Source organism: Pogoniulus pusillus, chromosome 16, assembly GCF_015220805.1.
Source record: "Pogoniulus pusillus isolate bPogPus1 chromosome 16, bPogPus1.pri, whole genome shotgun sequence".
Taxonomy (NCBI): Eukaryota; Metazoa; Chordata; class Aves; order Piciformes; family Lybiidae; genus Pogoniulus; species Pogoniulus pusillus.
The window spans coordinates 13,215,327-13,242,257 of record NC_087279.1 but is presented as its reverse complement, the minus strand read 5'-3'; the positions used below and the strand labels follow the sequence as shown (position 1 = coordinate 13,242,257).

At 48.9% G+C, this 26,931-nt stretch overlaps 1 long non-coding RNA gene across 3 annotated transcripts in view; it reads left to right on the top strand.

Annotated features, from left to right (window-relative positions):
• Positions 1–14,448: 14,448 nt before the first annotated feature.
• LOC135182455 (uncharacterized) overlaps positions 14,449–26,931 on the top strand; it is a 46,155-nt gene continuing 33,672 nt past the window's right edge. For all 3 annotated transcript variants that reach the window (XR_010305215.1, XR_010305216.1, XR_010305214.1), the window contains exon 1: positions 14,449–14,585. This is a non-coding gene — a long non-coding RNA (uncharacterized LOC135182455). The remainder of the gene's footprint in view (positions 14,586–26,931) is intronic.

The window sequence follows — 26,931 nt, the reverse complement described above, 5'->3', positions numbered from 1 at the left end:
GAGCGCTGTTTGTGTCGGGTGCTTGTCTGGCCTCTGCCCGTCCAAGGGCACGCTGCTCTCAGCCCTTGTTTTTGTGGTCCATTAGTAGTCCTCTGTGCCCACGAAGAGTGTTTGCTGGGCAGTGTTGGAGCGTGGTATTTGGTTTCATGCACAGCTTAATTTTTAAGACCTGTGGTAAAATGGAGAGGGGGAGGTGGGAGGGTGAGGAGAGGGATATGGGGTATTGGATAAACTGGAGAACAAAGAGCAGCTTGAGAATGGGACTGGCTTTGACCCCGGTCCTTCTCTGCTGCCAGAAATAAATAAGCTAAAGACACTTTTGTTTGCTGCTTAAGGCAAGGCCTTGCCCACGACTGTTGTGGTAGCACACTCTTGTTTTGGTAGGAAAGCAAGAGGTTGTGGCCCTGTGGGCAGCCACTTGGTGTCTTCAGGGTCTCAGAGAGAACAGGGACCCCCTCCTGCCTCTTCAGATCCGGGGCCAAGCCCTGAGTGCAGCCTGCCACGGGGGTTGTGCAGGCCTGCTCTGCTCTCCAGCTGTGGGTGCAGGAGGTTTATGGGGAGCCCAGAGGGGCTGATGAGGATGCTGTAGGGTGAAATGTGGCTCCAAGCAGCCGAGTGCTGCCTAGGTGAGGGAACTGTGGTTCCCCACGCCTTTGCTTGTGGCTGGGTAGAACTGAGCAGGAGTGCATTTTCTGCCCTCTCAGCATCTCTTGTTTTAACCTAAATGACAGGAGATGAAGTGACTCTCCTCCAGTCAGTGCTCAGTTCCTCAGAGTGACTCTGGTGTCTTGTTTTGCTAACGCTGGGGCCTGAGCACCAAAGATGGTTTGTTTTATTCCAGGGGGAGCTCAGGCTGGTGGCTGTGGAGCGTGCTGCAGAGCAGCAGGGACAGTCAGAGGCTGAAGCAGCAGTTGGGGGAGCATGTGTGTGTGTCTGTGAGAATTTGTTTACTCTGAGACTGCACGGTGGGAATCTCTTATTGATTTAGAGGCCTGTTTGTGGCTCAACAAATTAAAATTTGCTTGGTATGCAGGGAAAAAGAAGACCTTTAAGTTTTCTTCTGTAATTGCATGGTAGAGTAGCTCTTGAGGAGGATGTGAAAGCATGCTGGAGGCTGGCTGTGCACTGGAGGAGCGCAGAACAGCTTGTCAGGTGTATGGCTATATTTGCTTTCAGCTAATTTCCTCTTACAATTTTCTGCTAAGGTGTGGAGCAGGATATTAGCAGTTAGCATTAGCTCTGTAAGCAGATTTGCATGGTAGCTCGACTGTGCCTGGCTGGAGCAGCGCAGCAGCTGCCAGGCTGCTCTTCAGCAGGTAGCTCCCTCAGAGTACCTGATCCTGGGAGATCTGTTTTGAGTGTCCCACCACTACCGCACTCCAAAGCTCTGTTCCCGAAGGAAGGAGGTGGCTTGTCTAAAACCACCCTGCAAGTGCTGTTTCCTGCAGGACCTAAAGGAGCCTTTTCCAGGCTTCCTGACCTCAGCACCAAGGAGCAGCCAGCCTGGCTGGTCCTGAGCCATCAGTGTTTTACAAATGTCTTGCACTGAGCTTCTTGGCTCAGAAGGGTTTCCTTGGAGACCTAATGTCTTGTAATTTAGTGAGGAGACAAGAGCTGACACCAGGAGAGGGGCGATGCTGGAGAAGTAGAGCAGAGAGCGTGGGGCCTGTCTGCGCTCGGTGGCAGAGGCGGGCACGAGCAGTGGCTGAGCGTAGGAGCACAGGCTGAGTGAGAACGCTGCTTATGTTCAGATCGGTGGAATTTGGCAGGGAGATGCTGCTTCCCACATAGCAGGGAGAAGCTCCTCGGTTAACCCCATTGATTCCAGGCAAGTGGCTTGTAAGATGCTCTGTGGTGCTCTGCTCTGCAAACCCAAGCAATTTCCTTGGGCACAGAGATTTGCTGCCCTGGGGTTTTCACTTGTGGTGCCACAAGCCCTCAGGCAATGTCAGTGGGAAATTTCAAAGGTTTTGGTGGTGTGGTTTTTATGGATGGCTTTGTCTTACTGCTCTGATTTGAACAGTTAAAGGGACCACAGGTTCCACGTGCTTTCAAAAAGCTGCTGCTTCTGTTCAAGTCATGCCAAGAGCACAAAGCTCTGAACACAACTAGAGCTAAACTTCTGTGTTTCCCCCACCCAGGATGTCCAGGTAGCTGATTTTGGATGCTTCTAGCTGTGCTGCACAGCACATCCCTTTGTGCTCCTTGTCAGAGCCTGGTTCCTCGCCCCAGCCAGAAAGGGAAGGACAGGGAGACCAGATATGTCCTGAGCATGAGTGACTGCCTAGCACCTTGTGAAAGAGGAGAGCAAAGAGTAGGTTCCCCAGGCAGTGAGGACAGGGAGTATGTGCTCCAAACAACTACAGGAGTGAGAGGTGTGAAGTGGGTGGTAGAGGCAGCATCAGCAACCTCAAGCAGGACATGAGCTTGGGGAAGGGGCCTTGGGATTACTTGTAGCTTGCTAACATTTGATTGTGTCTAGCCTTATCCTTCTCCTGGGCCTTTATTTCTTGGCATCAAACACTCTATGATGCAAGTTAATCTCTGCAGCTCTGAACTTGCCTGCTCTTGCGTCACCCAAAGATGCACACGGGAAAGCAGACTCTTCCTGCCACCATCTCAATTTGGATGCTCACATTTCCAAGGTAACCAGGTTATTCCTGGGCTGCTATTTTCTTTCTTTATCATTTCTGTGAGCAAATCAGGCTATTTGCAGTGCTGCAAAGGCATGTAAATAGTTCAGCTAATCAGCACATCCCTGTATTACAGCTGACTGACACAGGCTGTGATAGTTGTGCTGGAAGCTGGTTGGAAAGCCTGTGGAAGTGGGCATTCTGAGAGTCGTGCCTTTTGCTCCTGTGCTTCCTCCTATCTTTCTGTAAGGTCAGAGTGCTGAGCTGGCTCACCGTAACTGGGGATGAGAGGGTAGGCGAGGAAACATTCAGCAGGTAGAGACAGCAGCTTGTGGCTGTCAGGGTGCTACAGAAAGGCAGCTGAGTCCCGTGAAGGGAGGATGGCCAGCCAAGAGAAGCCTCCTGTGTGGCTGGCAGCAGCTCTAGCCCTCTGTCCTTGGCAGCTGTGGTGTGGACACAAGTGGCCAGAGATGGTGAGCTGCTTGCAATGGAATTGCAAGTTTCTGGTGCCTCCGGGCTACTCCCTGAGACACCTCCACGCTGCCCGGCACAGCTCTGTTGTGATCATGTTTTTAGGCTGAGAGCTGGGCTGGAGCGGAAGCTGTGGTTAAACTTTGATGGCTCAGTCAAGGGTTGGGGACTAATTATGGGTTGGGAATTAATCATGCGGCAGGTGGAGGCACCCTGGCTGGCTGTGCAGCCCCAGACTGCTGGTGCCCAACCACTGTGGGCTGTGTAGGCCCCTCAGTGTTGGGACAACATGGGCCCTCCTGCCCTGCCTGGTGCAAGGCAAGACCTCCAGCACTCCCCAGCCTTTCTTTCCCCTTTATGGTTGTGTTCATGGCTGAACTTGCACTAGTTTTACAGTATCCTCATTTGTTTTCTCTGGTTTCTCCACTGCTTTCTGTTTCTTTCAGTCATTATGATTTGAGGTGCTCTCGCTTGCTGCTACTCTTGCCAAGCTGTGGTCCTTTGGCAGGAGGGCAGATCCTGTAGAAAAGAGAGGCTTATTCTCAGAGGCACTGGGGCGTGTTGGAAATGAAGACTGGCTCTATTGTGGGGAGATTTGTGTGTTCCATGCTGCTCAGTGGTACAAGTGATCCAGGAGCATGTAGGGCCTTAAGAAGTATCAGATGAGGGAACCAAGTGTGAGGTGGAAGGAGGGGAATCAGGCAGATTTATTTGTTTACCAACTTTCTTTCCCTAGAGAAACATCTGGCTTATGTAAAGCCATTTGCTGTCTTTCTCACTGCTCTAGTTTGAAAGTCTCTGCGTTCGAGCACTTTGCTCATCTCCTCACTCTTCTCATCTCCCATTGCTGCCTCAAGGGCAGATTCTTCATGATTTGGGGTTTTGCTTTTATGAAGTTTACTTTCTGTTCCTGGTCTGTGTTGTCTTTTTTCCTTTCCTTTCCTTGTGAGGACTGCTGTAGTTTGGTTGTGGTTTTGCCTTGTTTTCTTCCAAGAGGTGAATTGTGATAAACCAAGCAGCAAGTGGGTGGGAGCGGTGTTGGTGAGACCTGGTCACTGATGCAGCGTTAATAGAAGCCCTGTGCCAGTGAGAAGCTGTGTTCCGAGATCTGAGTTGGGATGTAACACCCTAGGAGCTTGGCATTTTTCTGTATGGGAGGTGTTGAACTGGAATATATGTGAAGGTGTGCAGTTAGAGGAGTTGGGACACTGGGTTTGGGGAGGGCACTCTTTTTCCTTTTTCCAGGGTGCCTCTGCACTGGACCCTTTATTTTACCCTGCAACCCTTGCACTGAAGTGCTCAGTATCTGGTGGAAGATTTACAGCTCTGCACTAGTGATACAGTTTGCTTGTGTCCTACTCTGAGTTTGCCTCTTCCTCTGGTTCCCAGCTTCTTGGAGCAGGCCGTGGTCCAGGCTGGATGAGACCCCTGAGAGACAAGCAGGATCTTTTCAGAGCTGTGCAAGGCAGGATCCTGGACGTGAGTTTGAGGGGTCCAGGGTGCTGAGCCCTGCAGAAAGCTGTTGTCTCCTCCAAAAGGAAGAGGATCAGCTCTGCTGTCAGTGTACTCGCTGCCATTCATTACCTTTCCTCTGCCCCATTCAGGCTGTTGCCTCTGAATGATCCTGTGCTAGAGGTTGAAGCAGGCTTCTGCATGTCTTGGCCACGCATCCAGCTGGCAGAAAGCTGAGAGAGAGATATGTTTGGGAAAGTCTTGTGGTTTATTTTTTTGTTGTTGCTGTTTGTTTCTTTTTCTTTTAGCAAGAAGTTTCACTATTCATTCATTCCCCAAATAGCTTCCCCTCTCATTGGACATCTTCCTGCTAGGACAGTCCAAGCCTGTTCTGACAGGCGGCTTATCTGCCTTGCAGCTCTGACTGCTTCCTCTGTCTCCCCTTTGTGTGGGAGGTGTTTTGTCTTTCCAAACTTCTGCTGACTTCAGTGGGTGCTAGCTTGTGCCCAAACATGCACCAACAGTGCAGTTCAGTGCTGAAATTCACCGCTGATTTTCGTTTGTCCCTGCAGTATGTTTTGCTTTGCAAAGGGAAACACTTCAGTGGTCTGGAGAGGGGCGGGAGGGTTGTTATTGAAAGATAGCGAAGCAGAGGTTCTTTGCTGACCCTGTCTGCTTCCGTTAGGTGAGTCATACAGAAGATGAGGAGGGCACTGGTGATGGGGGGGGTGTCTCACTTGGCACTGAACTGCAGAAAAAGTGCATGGGAGAAAGCCTGGGGAAGCCAGCTTGTTGCTTTCCTGCATTGCCAACTGCTCGGGTGGTTTTGGAAAAGCTCTGTAGTTTGACATCTGGTGACAGTGGAGAGAAGCCCTTTGGTGTGTATGAGCATGTCAAGATTTTTAATAAAATGGAAATCCACTTATGTTTGAAGCTGCTGTTACCAGTGTGATTCCTGAGAAAGAATCATTGTTTCCCCTGCCCCTGATGTATGGTTTCCGATGTGATGGGGCTGCCCCTTCCTACCTGTGCCTTGAACCAGCAGTAGCCAGGAAAGCCCCATCTTGTCGCCTGTCCATGCTCCCCTTGGAGTGTCTGTTTCACTCTAGTGCCTGCAGGCTCCTCCCTCAAGACTAGGCTAGCCAGGCCACTCTTGGATAGGAAAAGAGAAGAGGCATCTTTGCAGGAGAGGTTCATCCATCTTATGAGGAGCACTCCTGCGTTGCATGATCTCTGTGCTGGTTCCCCTGGAACATGATGGGTGCTTGCAGCCAGTGCTGGTTGGCCACCAAGAGGTGAAGCTCTTGACCTTGGAGATGGCACTAGTGGTGAGTTGTATGTGAGAACACTTTCCCTGCCCCAGTGTTAAAATCGAACTCCAATCCTTGGCAGGCTGGAATAACCCCCAGGTGTCACTGTCCCGAAGTATCTGAATGAAACTGGGCAATGATTCGTTTTCCTCAGTCTCCAAGACTTCTATGAGCCTGCTCCCTGGGGAGATTCAATCGGCTTTGTCGGCAGAGTTCTTTGTTATTCTTCCTGAGCTGTGGGACACTTTGGATTTCCTTGCAATGCCACCAGGTACCCACCTGTGCAGCGGAGGCCCGGGGCTGTTTGTAGGTCAGGGACACAGATACTCGGCAGGACTCAGAGGTGCTGTTGTTTAATTGCATTCCAACAGCAGCGAAAGCAGTAGCAAGAGTAATAAACAAATTATAATCTACATTATGGAGCTGACAAATGCCACCCACTCATTACCTGTCTTTAACCACTCTCATTACTCTCCAGTCTTTGTGGGAACTAATCTTGCTGCTCGGTGTCCAACTTGTTCGCTTCATACCATTATCTGAAGCAATCAGCCGCTCCTTGTGGAGGAAGAGGAAGGTGCTTTTCCTGATGCTTCTTCTCTGGCCACTGAAATGTGGCTAGCTCTGGGGTGGAGGAGGCTGAAGGAGCACTTTGCAAAAGCGTGTGTGTGCTGGGGAGGTGAAGATCAACATTCACAGGGATGACCTGGGGGAGTTGGCTGGGAATGGATGGCAGGATGGAACGCTGTCACTAAGGGGAAAAGGCTGTACTCTGTTCAGCTCTCTAGGACTGAGGAGTAGTATCCATCAAAGGCATTATAAAGAGCTGCTGCTTTTTTTTCGGTCTTCCCATATGTTTTTCAGGGTTTGAGAGCAAGCTAGGTTGCTTAGTAATTACAGTTCTTTTTGTGGCTGCTCCAAGCCCAGGGTGTTGCAGGAGGAAGTCCTGGTAGTTTTCCTGTGGGGACCTGGTCAACCTCTCCCCAAGAAAAAGAAATGGAGCTCCAGGAATTTCTTGCAGTGGTCTGGCATAGCTTGAGTTGAGCAGAGACAAGGATGCTCAGGCAGGGGAAATCAGTCTCCTCGGTGCCTGGCTGCTGCTATTACATTGTGTCAGCCCCTACTAAACATTAATGGCTGTGCTGTGCCTGGGGTGCAGATGTTCTTGCCTCACTGACACAACTGGGAGCCTTTCTGGGGGAGATTATTGAGGCCTGGAAGATGAGGAGTTGGGCTGAGAGAACAGATGGAAAAAGAGGTCTTTTTCAAAGCACTCCATGGGTGACTGGACCCTGGCCAGTCAGAGGTCCTGTTGTGCACTCAGGATTCCAGAATATCTCACGGGGATCTCTAATGGGTAAATAACAAGGTGAAAAATGGTAAATGGAGACTGAGGTGAAGGGCCAGCTTTCTCAGTGGTGAACTGACCTCAGTCAAATGTGACAAAGGGCCTGATAAAGGCCAGAGCTGTTGGATGTGTCTGTTAGTGACAAAGAGGAGTAAGTGGGAGATGATGAAGTTTGCTGCTGACTATTCAGAATAGCCAAACCCCAAAACTGCACTGGATAGCTGTAGGAAGTCCTTGGAATGTAGGATGGTGGGATTGCAGACTATGAGGCTGAGGAAAGCAAAGCAATCCAGAGGGCAGAGAAAGCCCTCTTGATCTAAAATGCGGTGCACTGGGCTCAAAGTGGGACAGCATCACCTGGGAGACTGATCACAGAAGTGCAATGTTCTGGGCTACAGGAGCGAAGCTTGATTCTGAGTACAGTCAGAAAACCTTCCAAACAATCAACTTCTAGGAAAAGAGCTGAGAAGACACTGTGTAAATGTATGGCACGAATGGGGGAGACTGGAGTAACAAATGAGAGGAAAGCCAATTGCCTCTCAGCATCAATACACAGCCTGTCACTGAGAAAGTCCCACAGCTGCAAACAGCTGGAGCCTGGGAAAGTGTCAAGAGCAGAGCTACAGCTTAGCTGCTCTTATACTACTTCCTAGGTGCTGCTATCAAGTACCCCTGAAGACAGGACATGTGGCAGCATGAAGCTTGCTTCAATCACAGTTAATGGCTCTGATTCTTCTGCTTTTCCAAGAAGAGTAAGCCATGTGTGGAACACTGTGACCCTGTGTGTGAGGAGCTTTTATGGAGATTGGAGATACTGCATTCTCTTTTTCTCTGTTCAGTGACCAGAGCTGCTGAAGTGCATGGCTGGAGGAGAGCACTCATGAGGATAGCTCCTGCTATCAAGGAGACATTGCCATGTAGTGCCAGGCAGCCAAAGCAGGTAGAGGGGCTTTGTACTAACAGAAGCATCTTGTTCTTCCCCAGGGCCAGGCTCTCTGAAAAAGACAGCTTCCTTAGCTGAAGGAAAGCTGTTGCCTGCATCAACAAACCCACCTCTTGTCTGCTCAGTGGAATGTTTGGGCAATAAAGCAGCTCCAAAACGATTCACTTTCTTTGACTGTCCTCTCCTATCACTTAACTACTGTGCTTCTGATTAGGAGGAACTGGATGACATGGAAGTAACTGGAAGGGTTGGGACAACTCATCCTGCCCTCAAAGCCCCTGTGCTACTTTAACCCACACCAGTGGGGTGAGACACTGTGTGGGAGCGTGAGACAAGTTCCCAATGTTCCTGTTGATCAAATGGGCCACTGAGTCTCCTGATCTGCTGTGGTGATAAGTCATAACAAGGACTCTCTCTTAATCCTCATTATCCTCTGTTGGTGCTTCCTGCCCACATACACTAGATATTTCCTATCAACAGGGAGTAACCTCAGTGGAAGATAGGATCAGATTCCCAGGAACTGGGCTGTAGTAAGAGTGAAGGGAGAATGAGGAAACTGTCCTAATTTGAGGCTAATCTTTTAAATACAGGGCTGGAGACAGACAATAGGAAGAGAAATGCCATGAGAGCTTTAACATTTGGTTAGAGAAGGATCATCTTTTGCCAGGAGTAGCCTTAATTGTAACTTATGATGTGGTAAAGTTGCTGTTTGATCTCAGCTTTAGCAGAAGACAAGAGACAGATTCTGTTCAGTGTCACCAGAGGAGGAGTAGCCTGAGAAAAGAGCAGGGAAATGTCTTTTAAAACAACTTTTTGTTGTTGCCTGTGTACTGATTCAAGTTACAGTGCATGGATAGAGTGCTTTGTTGCTCAGTTTTGGTTTGGATAGAACACTGAAATAAGGAGGGGAAAAGGGCTGCAGGGTTTTGCCTGAAGCAGATGTGCTAATACATCCATCGGGTACTTAATGTTTTGTGGCATTTCCAGAAATGCAGAGAACTGCAAAGATTTTTCTCTAGCAGGTTGGTGGGGTGGAGTGTTTCTGTTCCCTACCTAAACCCAGAGCTTGATCTCGTACCAGTCAGAGACTTGGCCTGTCCCTCGCACTCTCCTTTCATGTGGGCTGGGTGGAGCATGCTGAAGCTGTTTGTGACGGGGAGTTCTCCGTAGACAGTTGCTTTTATGGACGTTTGAAGACAACCCATTAAAAAACAGAGCTGCCTCTTACTTCTGCCCCTCCTACCCACCCCGCTGCAGTCAGCACAGAGCCTGCGCCGGCAGCGCGGGTGTGCTGGCGAGGAATGGATTTCCAGGGGTGCGTGGGGGTCCTTAGCCGCCTGTTGATGTGCAGTGTGGCTCACATCAGCACAGGGGTGACTGCAGCGCCGGAGGTGTGGACTCAGTTGCTCATCCCCGCCCTGGGGGCAGTGTCCAGGGGTGCATGGGGGTCCTTAGCCGCCTGTTGATGTGCAGTGTGGCTCACATCAGCACAGGGGTGACTGCAGCGCCGGAGGTGTGGACTCAGTTGCTCATCCCCGCCCCGGGGGCAGTGTCCAGGGGTGCATGGGGGTCCTTAGCCGCCTGTTGATGTGCAGTGTGGCTCACATCAGCACAGGGGTGACTGCAGCGCCGGAGGTGTGGACTCAGTTGCTCATCCCCGCCCCGGGGGCAGTGTCGCAAGTTCCTGGAAAATGCCGTCACGTCCTTGCGGGTTGGGACTCGTTTGGCTTTTTACTGCCCGTGTTGCTCAGAGGTGCTCGATGGTGATGGTGCTCTTGTTTACTGCCGAGCTCTGAGCTCTTCCATGCTTCTTCCTTCAGAAGGCTTTACAGGCCTTGTCCAGGATGGAGTTTGTGAAGCTACAGTGATGTACAGAATCCCTGCTGCTTCCCAGCCCAGATAGCCCAGGCTTGGCCTAAGATAAGTGGCACAGTAGTTCCCTGTCGCAGCCCTCCTGTTTGAGTTAGAACAAAGCCTTTCAGCCATCCTTATCTTAGTTCCTTGCTTTGTATCGGTTTTGGCCCTCCCAGGAGGGTTGTTTTTTGCCTAAGAAGTCAGCAGAAGAGCCATACCACCTGGACTTCCATTCCTTCTCCAGGCGTTTTTGTTTTGTTTTCTCTTCACCACAGCAGGTTATGTGATCTAAGACTTCTACTTTATAGTAACCAGCTTGGCTCTGACGGCTGGTTTGGGGTGGTTTAAGTTGATGTTGTGTTCTGCTGGGTTTGCTGGTCGCTGGGGGTTTTAACCTTTAAAATGACTGGTGCGTTTGGGCTGTGTCTGGGACAAGCTCTGGGAGGGAGCACGGCTGACTCAGAGCACAGGTACAGTGGTGGGGGCACACCAGATCTTCCTCTGTGCTGAGTTTACTTTGATAAAGGGTTGCTAAGTGGTGCCTATGGGTGGTTGATGTAGCTGGATAGTGAACAGAGTGCTTGTAATTGCTTCTGCTGCCTTCAGGGATGTGCTTCCAGCAAGCCACTACACCTGGTAATGTGCTTGTAACATCCATTAACCTTGTAATTTCATAAGTGGAGCCTTAATCCTGCCTGGTTGCCAGTCAGGTCTGGAAACATCAACTCTAGTGCTCCATGGTTGCTGCTAGAGTTCTACACCTGGTTGCTGAACTCATTGGATTTCACTGCCTTTGCTGGCTTCTCCTCCTTGCCACATGCCCCATGCCTTTGCACAGATCGAAGCCCACCCTTGGCCATTAGTTGTCTCCCTGAAGCCTTCTGTGGTGTGGGTGTTGGAATGTTGATCCTTTGCTAGTGAGGTGCTGCTGTGTGATCTTTCCCCCTTTACAGATGACAGATACCCTGCACTGAAGAGCTGTGAGGCTGAAGGGATCAGGACTCCCACAAAGCCCTAACTGGCCTGGCGAGGCACTGGAGCTTGGGAAGGTGGAAGGACAGGATCAAGAGTTTAGGCTTGCTTCAGAAAGAAAACATATTCAAGGCCTCTTGTTTCGTGTGTGCTGTTGGGACTCGGTCTGCTGCCGCAGGGGGAGTCTGCTGAGCAGAAGAAGGAAAGAGATGTCCTGTACAGCTGCCAACAGAAAGTTGAGCTTTGAACATACACAAGCCAGTGTTCACCAGAACCTTGGAGTGTGAGCATCAGAACATGGCCCAACTTTCTCCCAAGGCATGCTTTAAGCATAAGCATAAGGTGTCTTGCCAGAGTACCCAACTGTTGTGATCCTGATCTGTAGCAATCCCCAACTGGGAAGCCCTCAAGAAGAAAAGACTTGGCCAGAATAGGGTGAAGGAGGATCCTGAGATAGGGTTTCAGGACAGGCTGACTCCCAAGTCCAGCTGTGGGGCAGCTCTGGTAAATGTTCTTGGCAGGACTGGGAGTGACTGGTGTTCAGTAAGCAGGGCAGGGTGAATGCTCTGTGCCAGACTCTGGCTTGGCTCCTTTCTCCTTAGGGCATTTGTCACTCATTAAACTTGCTACCAAGGCAGCTTTGGTGGAAGTACCCAGTTTCCTGAAAGTAGAGGCCTCTCCTGGGTGAGCACCTAGTCTTGGGGTTTGGGTGACCTTTCATGTTTGGAAGAGCCGGGTGGAGAAAGCAGCGAGTTCTGTTGTGTCCCAGTGACCGCAGACAGGAGTATGAAGGAACAAACACTGCTAAAGAGCAAAGAGCCAATTTTATTGCCTGCAGTTTGGCACTCCTGGTGAGCAGAGCAAAGCTTTGAACGGGAGAACACAGCCTACTACTGCCTCTAGTCTGTATGTCTCCCTGGCTCTAAATAGGATTTCAGATGCATAGCTTCGAAAGAAGCAGGGAGAGCCAGCTGCAGGTGGATGCTTTCTTCAGCATCCCAGTCAGCAGGGACGTGATCCCAGGCAGCACCCCTGTGGCATGGCTGTTGTGTGAAATAACAAGCTGGCAAGTGCTGACTCCTTATATTCTGGTGAGGGTTTTTATCATGCTTCCTGCAGACACAGACCGAGAGGAACGGGTGGTTCTGCTCTTAGCATGCCTTTCTGATAAAGAGCAATGGCTTTTAGCAGGGCTTGTAGCTCTTGAGCTGCTGCTGGGTCTCAGTAGATCTCCTTTTGCTGCTTCGTGTGATGGCTCCTGCTGTGCCTCCTGCAAGACAGGTGCCTTCTGTGAAAGGGATTTTTAAGAAGTCACTTAGCCTGTTTACTTTTCAGTTTTATAACCCTTATTCTGTTATTCTTCCTCTGCCCCGGGAATCATCTGGTCAGACAGTTCACAAGCACTTTATTTGGTCTGGAAATCTGGGGGGGGAGGGGGGGGGGGGGCAGTGTGTGTCTCTGTCTCTGCTGAACTGTGGTCTTGCCAGGTGAGACAAGTCTCTTCACCTCTGTGATTTGTATGAGGTCAAGTGAAGAACAAACTGTCACTATGAGCTGTTCCAACCAACTCCCTTCTCTGTCAACTGCCAGCCATGATTTTATGTTTAATTATTTGCATTACATCATTAATCCTGTGCTAGATGTTGTACGAAGCTAATGATGTAAAATCTACACAGGGTTTAGACACTGTCCAGGCTTCCCTGTAGGGTGTGTGCTCTCAAGTGTTTGAAGTGCTCAGGGAGAGGAAGCTGGCAAAATGCCCCCTGTCTCCTCCCCTCCTCCCCCTGGAGTTTTAAGATATTTAACATGTTCATCTATTTTGCTTATTAAAACAGAATAGTTTTATTCAGCAGTAAATCCCTGTGCTACTTAAGAATGTTCTTCATGCTCTCTGTGCCATCCATCTGAGCAGGACATTTCTAAGGGAGATCCTGTTAGAGGTCCACTGTGTTTTTCCCACTGGAGCAAGCTCAGGTCAGGCACCAGGCCAGGCAATTCAGGGCTGCATTAGATGAGCTATTTGGAAACCTCAGACAAAGCAAAATGCATCAGTTTTGGCTCTCCAGAGCATAAAATTCAAAAGCTCTCTCCTGAAGATGCCTGGCTTACAAGCAGATCTCCTCCCTTCCAGAGTCTATGGTGAGGACTGGCTACTTGTTATTGCCACATCCTCTCAGCCCGTGTGTATTTCTGCTTGCTCTTTCATTGTGTTCTCCTTTCTGAGCTTCCCTTTAGACTGCTGATAAACTGCATTGCTTAGTATGAGCTCGGCTCTTGGGTTTTGAAGTCAGGCAGGGTTTCTTATGGAGTGCCCAGAAGCACAGGAGCCATCGAAGTGTGCTCTGGTGCTCTTAACCTCAATCAGTACAGCCTGCTGGTTCCATCCTGGCAGGAGCGTGCTTGCTGCAGTGCCAGCTGGTATGGGAACGAAACTGGGAAAGGATGTTCTCTGTACTGATAGTAAACCTCTGAGCAAAGGGGGCTAAGAAGGGGAATGGGGTAGTGCTGATGGCAAAGGAGAGATAGCCTGACCTGCAGTGCCCCAGCCCTACATTCAGCACCTTTGGTTTGAGAAGGTGGCGAGGGAAATAATTTGTTCTCTCCTCTGCTGGTGTTTCTGCCCTCCTGCTCTGGGACAGGGCTGCGTGTGTGGTGTCCGTGGAAGAGCAGGGTGGGACAGCAGGTGCTCAGGGTGCCTTGCTCTTTCTCAATCCTGTGGCCAGACTTGTTGAGCCTAGTACTCGGGTGCCTGAATCAACCCTTCCTTATCCTGGTGGAAGTGAGATCAGAGACAGGAGCTGGGATGCGTTCTGCTGTTCCCACAACTGATATGCCAAAACCCCCAGGAGCTAACCATGCTCCACTGCTCTGGTAGGAGATATTTGCCCTTTGCTGCTCTCTGGAGTGATTGAGTTTTATCTGCAAAATGCTGTGCCTCCGGAAGAGGAAATATGGGCTTTGCTTCTGAGAGGTGCTGCAGGGTGGCCAAACATCCTCAGCAGATAGAAATCATGTAATTCAGGTGGACCACTAAACTTTTAGGCAGCAATTAAGACTTACACAGTAACTCTGAGTCAACTAATACATCTGGGTGTTGCCTTGGCACACTTCCGATGGCAAATCCTTCCTGTGCAGGCTTGGTGCTCCTGCATTCTTCGCTGGCCTTCCCAGTGCTCCACTTGGAAACCTGATCAAAAGCCTGTGCTGATGTCAAAAGCAGATGTCCCATTGAATCCTCTGGCCTTCCTTTAGTCTTCTGAACCTACAGTTGATCTCCAGCAATTTCTTTGATGGCTTCTTCTCTGGTGGATGAAGTAATTATGAGTTCTATGCAGCAGGCTAATAGCTCTGAAGACTTTAGTCAGGCTGATTAACAACAACTGTGTTTTAATAAAAAATGCTCTGGTAAATCCTCCTGAATTGCAGCCCTAATTACTCTGCAGCCTGATGTGCAGCAACTGCAAAGCTAAACAGGATCACCTGAATCCAGTTAATGAATCCTCTGCCATGGCTTGCTGTGACTCACAAGATGTGTAGTGTTTTCTTCTAGTCTCCTCTGCCCTGCTCCATTGCCTGCTGAATATTTATGCTCTGTATTGCCAAAGGTAAGGGGGGGGGGGTGTGCCTAAACTTTGAACGAATTAACTTAAATATATGTGCATTCTTCCTCTCATTATTCCAAGGGACTTGTAAGGATCAAGAGCCTGAGCTTTTTGCTTTGGTTTCCAGGTGAGTCTTCATTCAAAAAGTCACTGGTAGCTGCTGGAGAACCTAGTGTCTGTTTTCAGGCTTTGGTAGGTTCTGGTGAGAGATGTGTTCAACCCAGTTCTCTGCATGCATGTTAGAGAACAGAATTAGGAGAAGCACAATTTCTTCTTGATAACATTTAAAGGTAGTGTTTCCTGCATCAGGAAAGGAAAAAAAAACAAACATTAGTCTGAAAATAATTTGCCTCGTTGGAACACTTTTCCTTTCGGTTTCAGTATGTAAACTTGGTTATGCTTCCTGGCTGCCTGCCCTTCCATCTTCCCACCCCTCTCACACTTTCAAAAGGAAAAAAAAAAGCATATTAACCCCAAACCCAAATTCTTCCATCTTTTACAAGGTTCTAAGCTGGTTTTGGAAAGCTCAGGAGTGGGACTCTGGGCAAACAATAGAGACCTAATGGTGCATTTGGTTTTAAGGTGCCTTTTGCAAGTGAAGGGTCTAAGTAGTTTAGGGCTTGTTGGCGGACTGTGGTGTTAAAAGTTCAGCCTCAGTCAGGGATTAACAAGGATTGTTTGAAAGTGACCTTTCAAAACTTCCCTCCCTGGTGACTTCTTGTTCTAAATGTGCTGCCTTCCTTGTGTAGATTTGTAAGACTGACTCCTCGTGTAGACACACTGTAAAATAGCCTCTAACCATGTACCGTGTAACTACCGTAATAGCAAGGAAGCCTGTCTGACGAATTTAGTGGCAAGATGCAAAGTAAACATCTGGAGGATGTAATAAAGAGATTCAGGTGGGTACAACACAGCAACATTCCAAAGAAAAGACTGGACACCAGCTGCATTTCTGGTCTTTTAGTTCCTTTCCTGAACATAATGTGAGGAACTGTCTGTATTAGCTGCTCACGAAGCTGGAGGTTGTGTGAAAAGCACAGATGTGAGGTCTGGGACTGCTTGTCCCCCAGTAGTGGAGGTATTCCTGTAGAGAGGAGGATGCATGGAGCAAATATTTCCCTTTCTTACTGCTCACACTACAGTTGATTTCATATATGGGTCAAACTGAAAAACTCCAGCTCACTGTGAGGGGCTTTAGTAGAGGATATTGGACTGGGGGTTTGCAGCAGCTTCATTAAATCTGTCCAGGAACTTGAAGACCCTGGGTAAGTAGGTAGGATGCTAAATGATTCAAGTGTTTGACAGGATTTTTACAGAATGTTAGGGCTTGGAAGGGACCCAAGGAGATCACTGAGTCCAACCCCCTCACTAGAGGAGGACCACACAATCTAGCTCAGGTCACAGAGGGACACATCTAGATAGGCCTTGAAAGTCTCCAGAGAAGGAGACTCCACAACCTCCCTGGGGAGCCTGTGCCAGTGCTCTGTGACCCTTACAGTAAAGAAGTTCCCCCTTGTGTTGAGATGGAACCTCCTGTGCTGCATCTTACACCCATTGCTCCTTGTCCTGTCACAGGGAACAAGTGAGAAGAGCCTGTGTTGTCCCCCTGACCAGTGCTCAGCTGTTTATAAATATTTATTAAATGCCCTCTCAGTCTTCTCCAGACTAAGCAGCCCCAGGTCCCTCAACCTCTCCTCCTCAGGCAGTCCTCCAGTCCCCTAATTGTCCTTGTAGCTCTCTGCTGGACTTTCTCCAGCAGATCCTTGTCCCTCTTAAACTGGAGAGCCCAAAACTGAACACAGTTTTTAAGACGAGGTCTCACCAGGGAAGAGTAGAGGGAGAGGAGAACCTTCCTTGATCTGCTGGACACACTCTTTTCAATACACCCCAGGATCCCATTGTCCCTCTTGGCCACAGGGGCACATTGCTGTCCCATGGATAACTTGTTAGCCACCAGCACTGACAGGTCTCTCTCCACAGGGCTTCTCTCCAGCAGATCACCTCCCAGCCTGTACTGGTGCAGTTTATTGTTCCTGCCCAGGTGCAGGACTCTGCACTTGTCCTTGTTGAGCCTCATTTGGTTCCTCTGTGCCCAGCTCTCAGTCTGTCCAGGCCTTGCTGGATGGCTCCACAGCCTTCAGCTCTATCAGCCAAACCTCTCAAGTGTTGCACTAGAGAGATGAATGAAGTTACAAAGGAACTCTACAAATGTTTATTGTGTGTTGGCAGTAGAATTCAGGCCAGTCCATTAGAGCTGGGTTCAGGGAATAGCTTTATATATGTATAAAATAGATTTTAATGCAGAGTTTGAAGGAAAGAATAAAAAGAAAAGATTTGTTGATGTTTGAAAAGAGAAAGAAATCCACGTCCAGAAAATCTGCTTGTAAACAAGATAGGGAGGGCAAAGGCAGCAGAAGTGGTGCTGGAGGTCTTCTGCTGCTTTCCTAGCCATTAGGGGTGCAGTACCATTCAGTGGCTGCTCCTGCCTAGCTGGGATGTGCAAAAACCTTTTTGTGACCAATGGGCTGAACATGGGAGAAAGGAGTGCAGTTTACCTCGGATTTTTAACTATTCTAGTGTTAGACTTACGTGTGCCTGGCTCTCCCCTGAAAGTTCAGGGCCTCTGCTTCACAGGCTCCTCTCATTTCTGGTGCTTACAGGCATTTGTTTTCTGCTGGACTTGGTAACTGGGAATGGATTAGGATTGAAGGAGCTGCAGTATGAGTCAGTATGAGTGGTTGGTGGTTTGGACTGATTATGGTGGGTTTTTTGTTGTTGTTGGTTTTCTTTGTGATGGAAGAAATGGGTAAAGTGTTATGGGGCTGGAGATAGCTTGACTTGGCTGTCTTGGCAGTGACATTAGCTGGGTGGCCTGGGGAGAAGGGGAATGGTTGTGTTCCTTCAGTGCATCCCTAAGGGTCAGATGGGTTTTCTCGTGGTGTGTGGAAGGAAGTCCCTTCTGGCCTCCTCCTCCTCAGACAGAGCAAAGGTTGACTGTCTGGCTTACATTGCTGATGAACATTTGTATGTTTGGTATTTTGGAAGCTGAGTGCAGGAAGACCAAAACTTATGCTTGTCAGCTTTCGGGGGGAGTGGGAAGTGGCTGCTTCCCACATGTCATCTATGGGATTGCTTCATGTGCTGCTCTGTGCTTGGGCAGCGTCTTGCCCTTCCAGGCTCTTGGGAGCTCTCCATACAGGAGCTGGCCATGGAGCAGCATGGCTGTCTGCTGGGCAGCAGCAGGATCTAGAGACTAGGAGCTATGGAGTTTGTTCCTGGCTCCACCTAATGTTGGCCACCTGGCTTCAGTGTCTTTGTGTGATGACCAGGCACGACAGCATGGTAGACGAGCATCTGCTCAGTGCCACCTGTCAGCAGCAAACTCTGTCCTCACTCCACATTACAATGGCAGATCAGATCCTGCCTGGCACCCACCTTGCCAGTTGCTAGCTCTGAACCAGTTCCACTTGGCTTGGGCTCACAGTAAGGCTGGAGGGGAAGCTGTCACAGTGAAACTCCAGTCTTCTTCTCTCTGAGTCCACTGTGGGAGTTTTTGGCATGCCCCTGAGTGGGACAAAGATTTGAAATCCTTACCCTAACCTGTGGGGAAAGTATTCAGGAGACTTTAATTTTTGGAAAATTCACTGGGTTCTCTGGATGAAAGAGCTATTATTTACCTATCAACAACATAATCCCCCTCCCTCCTACAGATTGCAGGCAAGCTCCTGGGGCAAATGGCACTGTAATTAAGAACAAATATTTACTATGAAGGACTAGCTGAGGCCTGGCTGGGCAAGCAGCCACGAGCCTTGTCTGAACTTGCCTTCTGTTTGTTCCCCTTTGAAAGCAAGGAGTCAAAGTCTTTTGTCAGAGGAGTGTTTGTGAGGCACAAGATGGTGGGTTGGGCTTCTGAAGCAGCCAGGAGCCATCAGGCTGTTTGTCCCAAGCCTAGGAAATCCCCTACAAGCAGAGTTACTTGATCTGGAGGCACTTTGCTTTTCTTCTATGGATTCTTAGGCATATCTGCAAGTGAGGGTGGGTGCAGAGACAGACTCACACCATGCGACTGCAGCTGGTGCCATGCTCCAAGCAAGTGTGGAAATACTTGTCTGCTCTAAAATCATTAATTAATTTAGGCTTTGTTTGCATCTACTTTCTCTTTTGATTTCTACTGCAATTCAGGAGTTTACTTCCCAGCACTCAAGCACTGCAAGGGAGATTGAGTCTGCTGGAGAAGCATGTCCTTACAAAACCACTGCCACTGTTTCACAGCTCAAACTTGCAGCCTACTCACCTGCCCCCTGCCACTGATCAACAGCAAGCAGGGGTGACAAGGATCTTGCTCATCTTCTGGCAAGGCTTGGCAAGCTGAAATTTAATAAATAAGTCAATTGTGAGTAATAGGAACAATTGCAAGGATGTGGTGTGTGGTTCAACCAGCTATCACTGCTGTGGTAATGCAACAAGGCATGTGATTAGAGTGGGAAATTGCTGTAGCAATACCAAGATTTACAGCATGAGTCCCACAGAAGGACTAGACGTGGGAGATGTACACAGAAACCCAGAGCTTGCAAAAGGACCGACCAAAGTGTCTGAACAAGGACAGCTTTCGCCTCAAGGGTGCTGAGGAAGCCATGGAAGTAATCTGCCTGCAGTGTAGAGATTTCTGTGCTATAAAACTCACAACTTGTCAGAGTTTTTGAGGAATATGTCACCAGCTAGTTTGATTTAAGAGATTGTTGTTGTTTTGGTTTGAGGTGCTTTTTAGCTGGTTGTTTTCATTTGTCATTCCTTGCAGTAGGATGGGCTGTGTATTCTCAGCAATGAAACAACTGAAAGCAGGGGTTTGGATGCCCATGAGGTGCTGAGCCTACCTTCCTGGAGCTCTGATTTGTATACTTTATATGTTAAATACCTGCTTTGGGTTTTTAAAACAGACTCCTTTGCTCTCAGACAGAAAAGTCTATTTGATGTTTTGCTCTGAATAACTTGTCTCCTTTTGCTTAAGTGCAACACCAGGGAGAAGGCAGAGGTTATCTAGCACACAGGGTCTGGGAGGGCTGGGATGAGGAAAGGCTCTCAGCTGTGATCTAGGAAGTCACAGGAAAGCAAAGAAATGAAGTAGAGTGGCCCCACAGGCTTGACATTAGTGCTCCTTAAGAAGACAAGAAAAGCTCAGCAGTGCCTCACACTGTGGCTTTGTAAGTGTCCAAGTCCTGCTCCAGCCCATTAGAGAGGCGCAGGGAGGAAGCCACTGCACAGCCTCTCCAGCTTCACCGCGAGCAGTACCTTAGTGCTGCCGAAGCCCATCTGAAGTGGAACAAAACTTGCTCGCTGGGGTTTTTTTGCGTTAAACCCACGCCAAGCTGTTTGATGAGTGTGTGCATGTTTTGGCTGCAGTGTCCAAAATAAACGCCAGAGAAGCTGCCAGGTCTCTGTTTTGGCTTCAACAACGTTGTCGTCCATTCCAGTGTGTCTCGTGTATACGGGCTGTAGGAGGGGAGCCCTGCTTTTCTCAGCTTTGCCAGCTACTCAGGCACTGAGCCTCCCTGTGCCAAGCCTGGGATTTTTCACTTGATTTTTTTCAAAGGGAGGGTGCGAGTGAAGCTGCCTGGAAGATGTGCTGTGCTTTCTGAAAGGGAAGCAGCCATTAAAATTCTGGTCAGAGAAAATACAGCTTGGTGCTTTGGGGGCATGAGTCCTGCCTTGTTTTGTTGATTCCTCCTGCTGCTCCGCTTTTGTGGTCACATTTGCTCCTTGGCAGGTTGAGGAATATATGCATGGGGAGTAGTGTGGCCTGGAAAGGTGACTTGGGCTCAAGTGCATCCCTGCAAGAATTCTGTGGATGAGCCTTGTTTGTCTTGGCTGGGGTATGATCTTGAAGCCAGATAGGCTACTAGACAGAGGTTGGGCAGAGACCAACATCTTAGTGCACCCAGCAGCAATCGGGACTGGGAAGACTATCTTTGAAAACTGTCTAATTTTTTCTGTGATGGACAAGTCTGTCTCTGGGAGTATATAAACTGGAGAACTTTCTGATTTTGCAAGCTTGCTATGTTTAAGAGGTGGGTGCTGAAATGCCTCCTACCTCTCCCTGTTAGTTTAGGGACAAGTTTGACACTTACCCTTTGAAAATAACCTGAGGAAAGAACTCAAGATATTCTTCTCTGTCTGATGTTACAAAGAGACTTTACAAAGACTTTATCTCAAGGGACTGCCAATTGTGTTGTGGGTCGCTTTTGGGGGGTTTAAAATGCCATTTACTGAACAAATAGACTAGATGCTGCCTAGTATTGCAGATACACACACAGTGTTTTGAGATGGAGCATGTGAAGGGAACCTGAGGAGACTCTGAGGCTCACTGGAGAGGTCAGTGGAAGAAGCAGGTTGCTATGGTCTACACGGTGGTAATCAGGAAGAGTTTTCTGTCTGAGCTAAGCCTGGAAGCAGAGGTTGGTTGACTGAACATTGGAAATCCTCTCTTCATGCCAGGTGTAACAAGGATCATCTGGTCAAAATGTCTGTCTGCCTGAGACACAGATCTGTCTTAGACATGCATTAGCATGAAGAGAGTTTGCTGTCTGCCAGAGGAGCCAGGTCCCCAGTTGAGCAAAGCCTAACGGAAATTGGATCCAGTCCAGAATGTCTGGATGGCATATGATATTTACTGAAATATGGCATTGCTTGTGTAAGCAACACACCCTTCTCCCTCACTCTGGAAACCATCTGGGCTTCATGTGCAAGTGGTTAAAAAATGGAGCAAGAGAGCATCTGATGCTCTGTGGCTCTTCTGATGTGCTTCCCATGGGTGTCCTTGCACAGGCAGACATGGGAGTCTCAGCCATGCCTCGATGTCCTCTCAACAACCTCCTAAGGATTGTCTTCCCTTCTTCAGAAGAGGGCTGTGAGAGCAGTTTGTATAGGGTTTTATTGACAGAGTAAGAGGCAAACTCTTGCTTAGGCAAGGGTGATTGCACCCAGTCATTATGCTGGCCAAACCTTCCTCCACTTCTTAGCTGGGTCCACAGCCAGTAGCTTTATTGACTTTGCTGATTTATATACCAGCTGGAGTCAAAGCTCTAGGAATGAGAAAGGGATCTTTGACATGCCTGTGCACTTGTACAGCAAGTGTTTTTCCAAAGGCACCCATAGGAAAGGCTTGCAGACCTGGCTTTGTGTCCTTCACATAGCCAGATTGAGAAAGAACCAGTCCAATTGCTGCGTTATAAGGGCAGGAGGGGCCAAGAGTACAGAAAGTTGTCCCCTGCCTGGTTGAACTAATGCAAAGGGCTTTTTATTAGTTTAGTTAAAGGTAGCAGCTCTGGGTGGGGTGAGGGTTTCCTCTGCTGTTTTCAAGGCTTTCCGTGTAGCTTCCTCTCTCTCTGTGTGCATACTCTGTGGGTTTTGTTTCTTAAAGGGAGTGTCATGTGACAGCCCCAGCATCTCTGATCTTTCTGGCAGACTGATTCCTCTTCCTTCCTGAGCTTGATAAGCAGTCCAAGAGCCTGTGCCTGTGTGTGAGTGTGTGTCTGCCTTTCAGAGACCTGCAGCTTGCTTCTCCAGTTCTTGGTGTGGTTTTGCTATCCTTCCGTCGCAAGTTTCTGGTCCTTCTCTGCTTCGCCTTCTCATTTCCTCTCTTGCTGTGGTTTAGCTGCTGCTGCTGCTACTTGATGCAAAGATTTACACAATCCTGTGATAAAACCAATTTCTGAGAACTTTGACCTGTGGTCTCTAGCCTTGCACTCTGATGACACAGGGTTTCAGAGGTGGTTAGGCTCAGGCACCGTTAATGGTACTGCAGTGTGTTCTGAAATCAGCCTGCTCTTTCAGTACTGCCAGTTTGTGCAGCGTGGATGCTGTGGCTTGCAAGATACCCAGATACCCAATGCAGGCAGCTGCTGTTAAAAGAGGAAAGCCTTTACTGTGTGTCAGCACAAAGCACTGTAAAAGAGCAGGGCTCCGGTTCAGAGCAGGGCTCTGACTTGGTAGCACAATGTGAATCATTCACAGACTACAGCTGTCATTGGCCTAGTGTGGCTAAAATACAGAGAAGCACTAAACCAGCTTCTCCTGCTTCCAGCCCCAGCAGCTTGTGCTTTTGTGGCCAAACGATCTGGCTCCATCTAAGTTACTGCTGTTGGAACGTGGAAACACCCTGTGAGGAGACACCCATCAAAGTCCTGGGGGGGTCTGGAGAATGATCTTTGCACCTCTGCTCTAATAGGGTCTTATGAGCTGGCACTTATTGAAGCCTCTTGGAGCTGTGTAATCCCTTGGGCTGAGAGGAGTGTATTTTCTTCAGTTCCTGAAACAGTGCGCACATTTGGGTCTCATTCTCCTCTCTAGATCATTGTCAGATCTGAGTTCCCAGACCTAGGCTGGACTAGCCTTGTACTGTGTCTTCAGCTCCTTCAGCTGAGTCTGCCCCTTACCCTAAGTGCAGCTGACACTTAAAAAGTGACTTGTGTTTGTCCCCATCCTCCAGGGTAGGAGGAAGCCTTGGGCTCTGTGGTAAAGGGTTGGACTTGATGATCTGTGAGGTCTCTTCCAACCTTGGTGATACTGTGATACTGTGAAGGCTCCCATTTTGTGTTCTTTTCCTCTGTCTCCCAGAGCCTGAGAAAAACTCAGCCTTTCAGCATTCAGCAGCATTTAAACAGGTAACTTGAGTACCAAGGACCTTCTCTTCCCCTCCCTCCCTTTCTGCCACTTTGGCAGAGTACCCTGCCTGACTGCCTGCATTTCGATTTCTCTGTGGTATTTAATCTCCTCCCTGGAGAAAGATGGGCAGGAGAGATGCTGTTGCTGCCGTGAGGTAGGAATGAAGAGCTGTAGAGTGTTATTTCATTCAGTCTGAAAAAGCCCTCTAATAACAGAGAGGCCGTGTTGTGCTGCAGTGAAAGGCAGCTTTGAGAGATCATGTAATCTGCCCTCGCCTGGCCTTCTGCTGTCTCTTGCTGCAGGACAGGAATCAAAATACCATCTCAGATAGGGCAGCACAATTGATTGGAGCTGCTTCAGCCAATTCCATCTCTGTGTTCTGGAGGAAGACCTTTCTCTTATCCTTCCCTGTCCGGGTCAGATGACATCCAGGAAACTGTGTTCTGATAAGAGCTTCTTCTGCGGGGAGGTGACTCTGTGAAGGAGGCAGTCAGCTTTATAGCAAGGGGGAGGTGGAGGGGGCTAAAGGATATTGGAACAGGAAAATGATGGGAAGGAGTGGATGAAATGATGGGCCCCATCTCTCTCAGCTACAAGAGTTGTCAAGGTCAAAGGGCTGGAATACAGATGAGCAGCTGTGAGGCAGAGACTGGAAAGAGCTTTTTTGTTCCTGCTGAATAATGCTTGGTCCATTAGCTGCCTGTATCTGGCTGTAGGCTGTCCTACAGGGATGGGAGCTGTGCCCTGTTGTCCTTCCTTTTACTCTAGCCCTAGGACCTGCCACTGGGTTGATTCCTATTATTGCTGAGCTACCTCCGGGGCCCCTCTCTTAAAGGACAGAAGCCACTGGCACATGATATGCTCTGAACTTTAAAGCAGTGGGTTTTGGCCTCTACTCTTAACTTCAGAGGGGTGTTTCTCTTTCTGGCTTGCTACCACAAGAGAGCGGGGTGAGGGTACCAAGACTTGCTTGGGCCAGCCTTGTGTCAAAGACTGGGGGTCAGAGCCCTGATACGAGTTGAGTTCTGCCAAACGAGATTTTGTGCGTTCCTTTGTGTTGCCTGTGTCCCTTGTCAGAAGGGCTAGGATGAGAATTCTCAATCAATGTGTTCATTTCTCCTGGGCCATGTCTCTGCATTATATACAGATCATTTGTTTGCAGTTGCATTCATATGGGTGGTGCTTCTACCTAGCTGAGCTCTTGGAAGCCCATCAGGAATATACAGACATTTTATGCAGCTATCTAAAATACTACTCTTTACCAGGACACAGCTACCTGGGGCTGACCATTGAATGGGACCAAGTCCTACATTTATTTGGACCACAGTTGTCCTAGTACAGCCTGCATATCAAATGCTTTTTGTGAGCAGGGTCCTGTGATCTTTTCTGCTCTAAGTGCTTGCTCCTGTTTGTTGGGAGTGCCCAGCCTCTTCAGGGAATGGTGGAGGTAGTGCCCTTGCCTTGGCTGGAGCCAGGCTCCTTCCTGAAAGTCAGTGCAATCTTCACTGCCCCAGGGCTTTGAAGGAAGCCAAATGCAGCTTTATTTACATGGCACGGGTGGGGATATAATAAAAGGAAATGGAGAAACCCACACTAACAGCAATGGCTTTTGTTTGTCACCAACTATTGTTGGTCTCACTAAAAAGCAAATGCTGAATGCCCAGCTGCATTCCCATCACAGCTCTGGCTATATGCTCTTGTCTGGAGAGTGGAGTAGCATCAGGGCCATCTTCTCACTGCTGGTCCTGCTGCATAGGGTTGTGGGAATGTGATTCTCTTCCCCAGGAATGAACACTGGATAAGGCACGTGCTTAGCAGCGGTAGGTCGGGCTCCAAGCATTCTCAGAGTAAGACCTCCTTCTCTTCCCAGATGCTGAAATGTCTCTGAAGAGTTCTCACTCTGGATAGACTTTTTCATTTAACTGCTTGGCCTCTGCCCAAGGGAGTCTGTGTGGCTTTATGGGAAAGGGTTTTCAGTTGTGCACAGTTGAATATGTGTACCCAATGGATCATTCAGCTCGGGATGAAATCTCACTGTTGACCACAAACACTTGTGTGTGTGCATTGATTGTGCTTCCCTGTGCAGCTAGAACCCTTACCCAGGTAAAGCTGCTGGTCATTCCTTCTCCATGCTCTGCAAGGTTCTGGTAAGCCCATTGCCAGCTCCTCCCCTGCTGCATACTTGTCTTTATTGTGCCTTGCACTCAGCTGGAATAATAAAAATAAGTGATTTCCTTGGAGTCTGGTGGCTGATGGTGGCAGGTTAGCAGGGCTGACTTGGAGCTTCCTCTTGGTCCAGAAAGGATGATGATTTTTCTGTGGCCCTCTTATGTTCTGCATATGCAGGGAAATAGACTAGGTCTGATTTACAGGAGAACAAATGTTTTACTCCTTTTTTCTTCTAAATGGGTGAGAGGAAGATCAAGACTTTAGGTAGGTTGTAGCCAAAAACCTCCCATGTGACCTTCAGGAAAGTCACTCTTACCTGGCTGTGCCTCGGGTCTTCCCTCATCTCTCCTTGGCTAGATCAGTTCTCACCACAGCAGCATCCTCTCTTGCTCCGTGTCAATGCTGTGGCCCTCAGCCTGTGCAGAGCCCTGTTGTTGAGGTGATGATAACTCTGGACCTTTGCAGAATCTAAAGCTTCCAGCGGTCCTGAGCTTTATCTCACTTGCTCCAGAGAGGCACATCTGAGAGGGAAGGGGAAGATGTAAGGGAAAGTTTTGGCACTAAGATAGAGCAGGATTATTTTAGTTTAATTCAGTGCTTTGCTGGCCAAGCAAAGCCCCAGGTGCTGCTGTTGCTTCTCTGTCAGCTTCTTCCACTGGAAACTCCAGCCCCTTTCTCTCCTTTACCTTGCACAAATAACTGCTGTCTCAAGCCCTGCAGTAGTGCCAGATGGAAAGTGTTCCTTTTCTTTCAGACTCACCATGCACACAGGGCTCCTTTACAGCTTGCTGGCATGCACTGGCGGTTTGGAGAGCTGACAGGGCACCGGCTCCTCGGCATGAGCCAAGGGATGCCAGGCTCCAGGACACAGAAAAGGGTGAAGGAGAGTGGATTTGTGTGGCAGATGAATGCAGCTAACGTGCCTGTGCTGGCAAAGAAAAGGTGTTTGCCCAGTCCCAAGCTGGAGGGAAACAATATGCTTAGCCTCGTAAGGATGCTGCCTTTGTCCAGGCCTCTCCAAACATTCATCAGACATCCCTCAGAATGAAACCCTCAGAAATAAATATACTAGGGAGGAAAATTTAACCTGCCACAAGTTTGAGGCCACAAAGAAAATTAGTGGCAGGGTTTGTGATATCACCAGATGTGATTTCTCCATCCATGCTTGGGCACCACCACTAGGAATCAGTTTTCCAAGGATAGATGTACTTCAAAGGTAAAAAATATATTGTTCTTACATTCCATTCAGTGTTGGCCTCTTTCCTTGCTGTAACTGCTGACAGGGGGAGAGCTTTCAGAAGGGCTCCGGAGCTGAGAGTGGTGGGAATGCCTACAGGAGAAGAGGCATGTTGATATGCAATGTGAGTAATACTGATGGCAGCAAGGTGCTCAGGAGAGCACTTGTGTCCTCGGGCCTCTTGCTGGGACTTTATTGGCCTTTGGTAGAACTTTGGCAGAGCTGGAGAGATAAGTGCAAGTAGCCTTAATCTATAACCCCCGTGGATGCGGCAGAAAATGG